This window comes from Neofelis nebulosa, chromosome 1 (assembly GCF_028018385.1).
Source record: "Neofelis nebulosa isolate mNeoNeb1 chromosome 1, mNeoNeb1.pri, whole genome shotgun sequence".
Lineage (NCBI taxonomy): Eukaryota > Metazoa > Chordata > Mammalia > Carnivora > Felidae > Neofelis > Neofelis nebulosa.
The window spans coordinates 204,487,066-204,495,582 of record NC_080782.1 but is presented as its reverse complement, the minus strand read 5'-3'; the positions used below and the strand labels follow the sequence as shown (position 1 = coordinate 204,495,582).

The window sequence follows — 8,517 nt, the reverse complement described above, 5'->3', positions numbered from 1 at the left end:
CCAAAGGCCCCACTAAATACCATCACACTGAGTATTAGAGCTTCAATATATGATTTTGGGGGGAACATAAATGTTTGATCCATAACAGCCAAAGTTACTAAAATTAAAAGGATATGAAATCCCATCTCATTTAGACCAAACTAAAAATAAATGATTGCATATTAAATATTAATAATGTAAACCCTCAAGTTTTCAAATTGCATTCAATCACTTTTGAATGTGAATGAATCACATTTGAATCACATAGCAAAATTGTACAGCTACGCTTAGCATTCAGTACACATACACATATACATGTATGAACACCCATTTCCTCTGATCTTACTCTACATTCTCTGTAAAATCATTCCAAGGAATAGGCAATATCTTTTCTGCTACTCCAGGATTAGTAAACTGGTATTATCTCTCTCTCTCTCTCTCTCTTTCTCTATCTACATCTAGATGTAGATAGGTATAGATATAGATATAAATATCTATATTTGTGTGTGTGTGTGTGGGGGAGATTCTGTCTTTTTTTTTCAAGTTTCATTGAGAAATAAATGACATACATCACTGTATCAGTTTAAGGCATACAACATAATAGTTTGATTTACAAATATTACAAATATGATTACTACAGTAGGTTCAGCTAATATCCATCTTCTTATATGGATACAATAAAAGGAAAAGAAAGAAGGGGAAAAATGTTTCTCCTTGTTGTGAGAACTCTGAGGATTTACTTTCTTGTGTATATCACACAGCACTGTTAGGCATAGTCATCAGGCACATTATATCCCTAGTATTTATTTACCTTATATTTGTAAATTTGTACCTTTTGACCACCTTCTGTTAATTTCCCCCAATTGGTTGTTTTAATAAACCAATTTAATACAAAATTTAACTTGGAACATTGATGTATTTTTATTAGATAACACATGTGAATAATCACCTTACCCAAATAAGAACTATTAGGTATATTTATAGGGAGAAGGTAAACAATGACTTAATAATTTTAACCATCATTACAATAATGACTCTGTTTACTCTTTTTTTTTTTTTACAAGGCAAAGAACTTTATTAATCTTGTTTCAAACTTTATTCCCAGGCTTCTTCAGCTTAATTAGCTGCAAAGAATGAATTGTGTATATGCAAAAACTGAAAAGAGCTGCAGTGTCCAAGAGGCTTGGGCTTAAAAATATTAGAGATCTAGAATTTATCAGATCCATGAACAAAATTTTTAAAAAGTAGTCATAATATAAAATAGCAGCTCCCAGTAACTTCTTCAAGTTTATCTTCTTCAGAAGTTGACTCATCTCTGTTTGCTTCATTCTTGGAAGCTTCATCAAAATTCTCCGTAAGATTTGGAACTTTATCATCATTATCCTCTCCGGTAGCAAGTGGTGACTTTCCATCCACAGATTGTTTGGGCAGAGCTTCAGCCAGCCTTCTTAACCTAGTCAGATTGTCTGCACCAAGTTGGTTTAAGATAATGGGCAGCATTTCTGTCAGCTGCTTTGTCTCAGTGTGGCCTGTCATGGTGAAAGTGATCACTGCCAGGGATGCCTGAACTTTAGGGTTGTTAAAGTGGGTCACTGTTCCGTGGTTTGTGAACATACTCACTTCTTCAATACCAGAGATATTGTTTACCCCTGACTTCTTTAAGGAGAACTGAAGTTTTTTTATCATCTGCTGTAGTTGTTCTATGAACCACCTTCTTCTTTCGGGGAGCACTTCCTTTCCCACCAACGCGCAATTGTGCTTGCAGTTTGGTGAGTTTCTCTTGGTTCTTGATAGTTTCTTTCATCTTGTTGGAGCGGAAATGGGACCGCGCCTGGGACTAGGGTTGGCGCTCAGGGGGTCTCGGGTGGGCCAGCTGAAATTAGGCGCCTAATTCTGTTTATTCTTCTGCAAGTATCATCCTAAACACTTTTACATTGCATTTTTTGTTTGCTTTAAATTGTTCAGTACACACACAGGTACACAAAAACACACAATGAAGCAGGGGCTACTAGGAAATACTACTTTTAATCAATGAATAATTTAGAACATACAATAGGTTTCTGTTGCCTTTCTGTTATTGATTTCTAGTTTTATTCCATTATCATCAGAGAATACACTCTGTGGGATGCCAGTTCTTTTAAGTTTATTGAGGCTTCTTTTATGATACAAAATATGACTTATCTTGGCGCATGTCTTATTGGTGCCTAAAATAAAATTGTGTACTCTCCTGTTGTTGAGTGGATTGTTCAACATATATATCAATTAGATACTGTTTATTGATTGTGTTCTTCAGATCATCTATGTCCTTTTTAATTTTCTTTCTAGTAGTTTTATCAGTTTCCAAGAGGGGTGTTGAAAACTGTAATTGTGGATTTATTTCTCTTTTCAACTCAGTATTTTTATGTATTTTTGAAGTTTTATTTTTTAGTGTGTACACTTTTATGTCTTCCTGCTGAATTGAACTTCTATCATTATTGAATGTCCTTCTATGTCTCTTATAATTTTATTTGTTCTATGGTCTAATTTATATATATATATATATATATATATATATATATATATACACACACAGCCATTTATGTTTGTTTTAAATTAATGTTACATGGCATTTATTTTTTCCATTCTTTTACTTTCAATTTGCCAATATCATTGAATTTGTAGTGAGCTTCTTATAATTTGAATATATATGGGACAATTTTTAAAATCCAATGTCTGGTTTTTGATTTCTGTATTTATATCTTATACATCTAAAGTGATTACTGATATGTTAGTGCTTTACTCTGCCATTTTTATTATTTATTTTCTTTATTTCTTGTTTTCTCTATTCAAGACTTCCTGTGTGTTACTTGAGTAGTTTTTTTTAAAGATTTTGTCTTGTTTTATCCGCAGATATTCCTCAATTTATGATAGGGTTATGGCCCAATAAACCTAGTGTAATTTGGAAATATTGTAAGTTGAAAGCACAGGTAATATACCTAACCTACAGAACATAATAATTATCCAAGGCTACCTTAAATGTGCTCAGAACACTTGCTTTAGCCTAGAGTTGGACAAAATCATAAACACAAGACTATTTTATAAGAAAGTACTGACTACCTCATGCAATTGATCGAATACTATACTGAAAGTGAAGCACAGAATAGTTGCACAGGTACAGAATGGGTCTAAGTGTATCATTGTTACCCTTGTTACTGTGTAGCTGACTGGGAGCTGTGGCTTGCTGCCACTGCCCAGAATCACAAGAGACTCTACCAAACATTGCTAGCCTGGGAAAAGATCCAAATACAAAACTGAAAGTAGTTTCTGCTAAATGCATATCAGTTTTGCACCATCATAAAGTTGACATATCCTAAATTGAGCCCTCATAAGTTGGAGACCATCCATACAGTGTTTTTGAGTATTGTATTTGCGTTGTATCTGTTGTGCTTACTATGGGTATTACAATATACATGTGTGACAGTACAGTCTACACGTTGTGTATTTTACCACTTCAGGTCAAGTATGAAAATTTCATTTCCACTTATATCCCTTGACATTCTCTAGTAAAATATTATCATGATTATCAGATGTTATGAGTTTAGTTTCAACCATCCAACATGACATAAAATCCACGAGGAAAGGGCACTGTAGTGTGTGTGCGTATACTTCTGCCCTACGTACCACACTGATCCTCTGGGACTCTCTTTCATCATGTCTTTTCTGTTCAAAGAACTTCTTTCAGCCAATCTTAAAGTGGGTCTTGTAGCAAAACATTCTTTATTTTTCCTTCATCTGATAATTTCCTCATGTCCCCTTCATTCCTGAGGGTATAGTTTTCACCAGATACAGAATTCATAATAGGTAGTTGTTTCCTTCCAGCATTTGGAAAACTGTGTATCACTTTGTTCTGCCCTCCATGATTTCAGATGCATTCTTTGGCATTCAGTTCTCTGACATTCTTTACCTACTGGTAATACACCATTTCTCTCTAGCTGCTTTCAAGGTTCATGGGTTTTTTGTTTTTTGTTTTTGCTTTTTGTTTGTTTTTTGTTTTGTTTTGTGTTTTATCCTCTCTAGCTTTTAGAAGTGTAAATATGATGTGCCTTTGGCATAGATTTCTTTGGGATTATCCTGTTTGGGATTTGGTCAACTGCCAGAATGTGTAAATTTGTGTTTTTTGCCAAATTTGGAAAGTTTGCATCTATATTACTGCTTAAAATAGTATTTTAATTGTCATTTTCTTTTCCCTCTGGGATTGTGATGTTAGGAATATTGGGAATTTTGTTGTTATCCCACAGATCCTTGAAACTCCATTTCTTGTCTAGTTTCTTTTCACTGTTCAGGTTGGGTAAATTTTATGAATCTGTCCTCAAGTTCACTGATTCAGTCAACTGTCATCTCTACCACTGGGCCCTTCCATTTTGTTATTTCTGTTCTTGTATGTTTTCATTTCTATAATCCGTAATATATATATACATATATACATATATATATATATGTATATATATATGAAAATTAAAATTTTTTAATTAATAAATTTTATTTTTAAAGTAATTTGAAATTTTCAGAAAAATTGAGCAGAAAGTATAGAGTTCCCATATACCACTTCATCTGACCCCCAAACATATATACAGTTTCCCCCATTATTAACATAATGCATTAGTGTGGTACACATTGGTTACAATCAATGAGTCAATATTGACATATTATTATCAACTAAAGTCCATACTTTACATTAGGGTTCATTCTTTTTGTTGTAAATTCTATGGGTTTTAACAAATGTATGGTGACTTGTATTCACCTTAACAGTATCATATTGAAAAATTTTACTACCCTAACAATTCCCTGTGTTTCATTTATTCATCCCCCTCTCCCTTCCCTAGAACCCTTGGCAACTATTGATCTTTTTTTTTTTAATTTTTTTAACATTTATTTTTGAAGGAGAGAGAGACAGAGCATGAGTGGGGGAGGGGCAGAGAGAGAGGGAGACACAGAATCCGAAGCAGGCTGCAGGCTCTGAGCCATCAACACAGAGCCCAGTGTGGGACTTGAACCCATGAACTGTGAGATCATGACCTGGGCCAAAGTCAGACACTTAACCGACTGAGCCACCCAGGTGCCCCAAGCAACTATTGATCTTTTTACTGTATCTTTAGTTTTCTTTGGTCGAGAATGTCACATAATTGGAATTATATAGTACATCACCTTTTCAGATAGATTTATTTCTTTAGCAATACAAAATTAAAATTCCCATTCTTTTCATGGCTTGATAGCTTTTTCCTGGAGGGGCACTGAATATATTTCTTGTATCACTGTACAATAGTTTGTTCACCTTGAAGGGCATCTTTGTGTCTTCTAAGTTTTGGCAATTATGGATTAAATTGCTGTTAAACATTTATGCACAGGTTTTATGTGGACATACTTTTTAATGTATTCTAGTAAACAATAAGGATCATATGATAATTATGTTTAGGTTTGCAGAAGACTGCCAAACTGTTTTCAGTAGCGGCTGTATTGTTTTATATTTCCACCAGTAATGAATAAGGGTTTCTTTTGCAGCCTATTTTCTCCAGCATTTGGTGTTACCAATGTTCTGGAGTTTGGCCATCCTAATAGATGTACAGAGATACATCATTGCTTTAATTTTCCATTCTCTCTTGATAGCTGATGTTGAATAATACCTCATATGCTTATTTTCCATTTGTGTAACTTCTTTGGTGAAATATCTCTTAGATCTTTTGATCACTTTAAAATTGGGTTGTTTAGGGGCACCTGAATGGCTCAGTTGGATAAGCATCTGACTTTGGCTCAAGTCATGGTCTCCCAATTCGTGAGTTCGAGCCCCACGTTGGGCTCTGTGTTGACAGCTCAGAGCCTAGAGCCCATTTTGGACTCTGTGTCTCCCTCTCTTCCTACCCCTTCCCCAACTTGCAATTTCTTTCTCAAAAATAAATAAACATGTAAAAAATGGTTTGTTTGTTGGCTTATTGTTGAGTTTTAAGAGTCCTTTGTGTATTTTAGATACCAGTCTTTTACCAGATGTTAGTTATGCAGAGATTTCCTCCAGTGTGTGGCTCGTTCATTCTCCTAAGGGGTCTCAAAACAATAACAACATACAGCTTTATTGTGATATAATTCACATACCATACAGTTTATGCCACTAAAGTATGTAGTTTTCTCCATACTTTGGTCATGCTAATGTAACTATATCCACACAATACAAAAGTACGTGAAATTTATCTTGGTGTATGATTTTTATTTTGCTTTCAGAATTTATACTCATTATAAGAAATTAAACTCATAATGAAATAGATTAAATATATTTATATATATAAATTAATAATTTGAAATGTCCGGATACATCTGTGTGTATTTGTGTAAGAGAGGCAGGGTAGAAAAGCTTATCTATCACAATACACTTTCACTTTTTTTCATGTTTTGAAAGCACCATCTATTATAACACCTCTTGGATGTTTATATGCTAAAGTAGCCAGCCTAATTCATAGCAGGATTGATCTGCTTGATTCTGACATTCAAACAAAATGAAATTCTGAGATTCCAACATAAAAAGTACACACATTTAACTTTTATTTTGGTAGAGAGCTGAGCAAGCAAGGATTTCTACCAGTAATGCTGTTTCTTGTGTTGCTTTTTGAATGCATAGAATACTGCTGTGGTTTTCATGGGAAGTGCCTTAGCACAAGAATCTTTATTCAAAAGGTGCAAGAGTAAATTCATCTTGGTACAGTCTAAAACTTTAAACTCTAACTCATCCAGAATTCAGGTAAGCCAAGCACATGGATACTATGTCCCTATTAACTAATCTGCCTTAAGTATATAAACTATCCTCAGATCTCTAGCATAGATTTTAGGTCAGTCCTCTAACTGGGTCCCTGCCTCTAAGAACATATATTAATGTGTTACTTTTTTTTTGTTTCTAAAGAGTATTAAAATATCTTCTTATATAAAGTGATATTTTGTTTAAAGAAGTTAGGTAAACAAGTTAGGGCCACTTTAAAATGCATAACTTTTTTTTTTAATGAAGGCATCACTCTTTCAGTTTCAGTGAAATAACGGTAGTGGGAGTAAAGCCTCTACTTGGGTCAGTGCTAAGATGCCAGCATTGATTGAAGGACCCCCTTGTCCTTGGAGAGCTCAGTATCTCAGCTCTTAGTCCAGAAGGGGAAGTCAATGAGGAAACTGGTAATTACAACAAAGTGTGATAAATATCAGGATAGAAAAGAAAGAACAGAGTTCTGCATGTTCACAGACATGGGAAAAATATAACAGGCATATTTATTATCCAGTATCACTGATACATATACCTCAAATAACAATCATACACAAAAAGAAGGAGAGATAATCTTCTTAGTGTTAAATTTAGGGAGATGTCTCTGTCCAGATATTTTTCATTGTGAACTTCTATGATGCGGGTTTGTGATTAAATAAATCTTGAACTCTAGGTATTAAGTTTGGAAACTTTTGATAAAGAGCAGTTTGGGTTGGCTGAAGCTTTTTCTACTTGAGTATGAAATTTTACCCCTGGAAAGCTAGATCTGACCTTGGTTTAGACTTGAAGAAGCTAGTGAATATATTTTGTGATGGGTTTATTCTAAGATCTATGTTTAAGGAGTTCTTCAAAATGTTAGAAAGAGGTTCTCTGAAGAGCCATCTAGAATATCTTCTCTAGTACACCAATGCAGAAAAAGATGTAGAAACTCAGAATCCCTTTGCAAAAATATGTTTGTGTACTGGGAATGATAGGCAGAATTCTAATATGGAACCCATGTTCTTCAATTGCTGGGTGTTATTCCCTGTAAATACTCTCCACTTGAGTGGATGTGAGACATGACTCACCTGTATAAGTAACATATGGCAAAGGTGATGGGCATGGGATGTCATCCCCATGATTTGGTTATACATGATTATCTGTCTATATATGCATTAGGTAGACTCTCCTGCTGGTTTGGAAGAAAAAGCTGCCCAGGGGCTGAACTGCCCGGGGAAAGAGAGCAACATGGCAAGCTATTTTTTTTTTTTTTTTTTTTTTTTTGTCCTACAATGTCAGGGAACTGAAATGTGCCAATAACCATGCGAGCTTGAAAGAGAAGTGCATACTTGAGCTGTGTTGAGACTTCTGACGCACAGAAACTGGGAAAGTTAATAGATATATTAAATTAGTAGAGTTAGAGAAATAACAAATGGTAAATGGTGTGGTTTTAAGCCTCTAATTTTGTGATGATTTTCTATGTAACATAGAAAAACAATATACAGTAAAACCTTGGTTCGCTAGCATAATCCTTTCCAGAAACATGCTTGTATTCCAAAGCATTTGTATATCAAAGCGAATTTTAAGAACCATTGACTCAATTGTGATCATGTGACATTCGGTGTCTGGTTCTACTCGTATTGCAAGACATCGCTTGTTCATGAAGTTAAAATTTATTAGAAATATTTGTTTGTCTTGTGGAACACTGGCAGAAAAAAGGTTACTCTCAATCCAAGCTTTTATGTACTTACTAAGAATGTTTCTATGTATCTCAATCTCTCCCCAAACTA

General features: G+C 34.4%; 1 pseudogene; it reads right to left on the bottom strand.

Annotated features, from left to right (window-relative positions):
* Positions 1-1,049: 1,049 nt before the first annotated feature.
* LOC131484769 (transcription factor BTF3-like) lies at positions 1,050-1,928 on the bottom strand (annotated as a pseudogene).
* Positions 1,929-8,517: the final 6,589 nt, after the last annotated feature.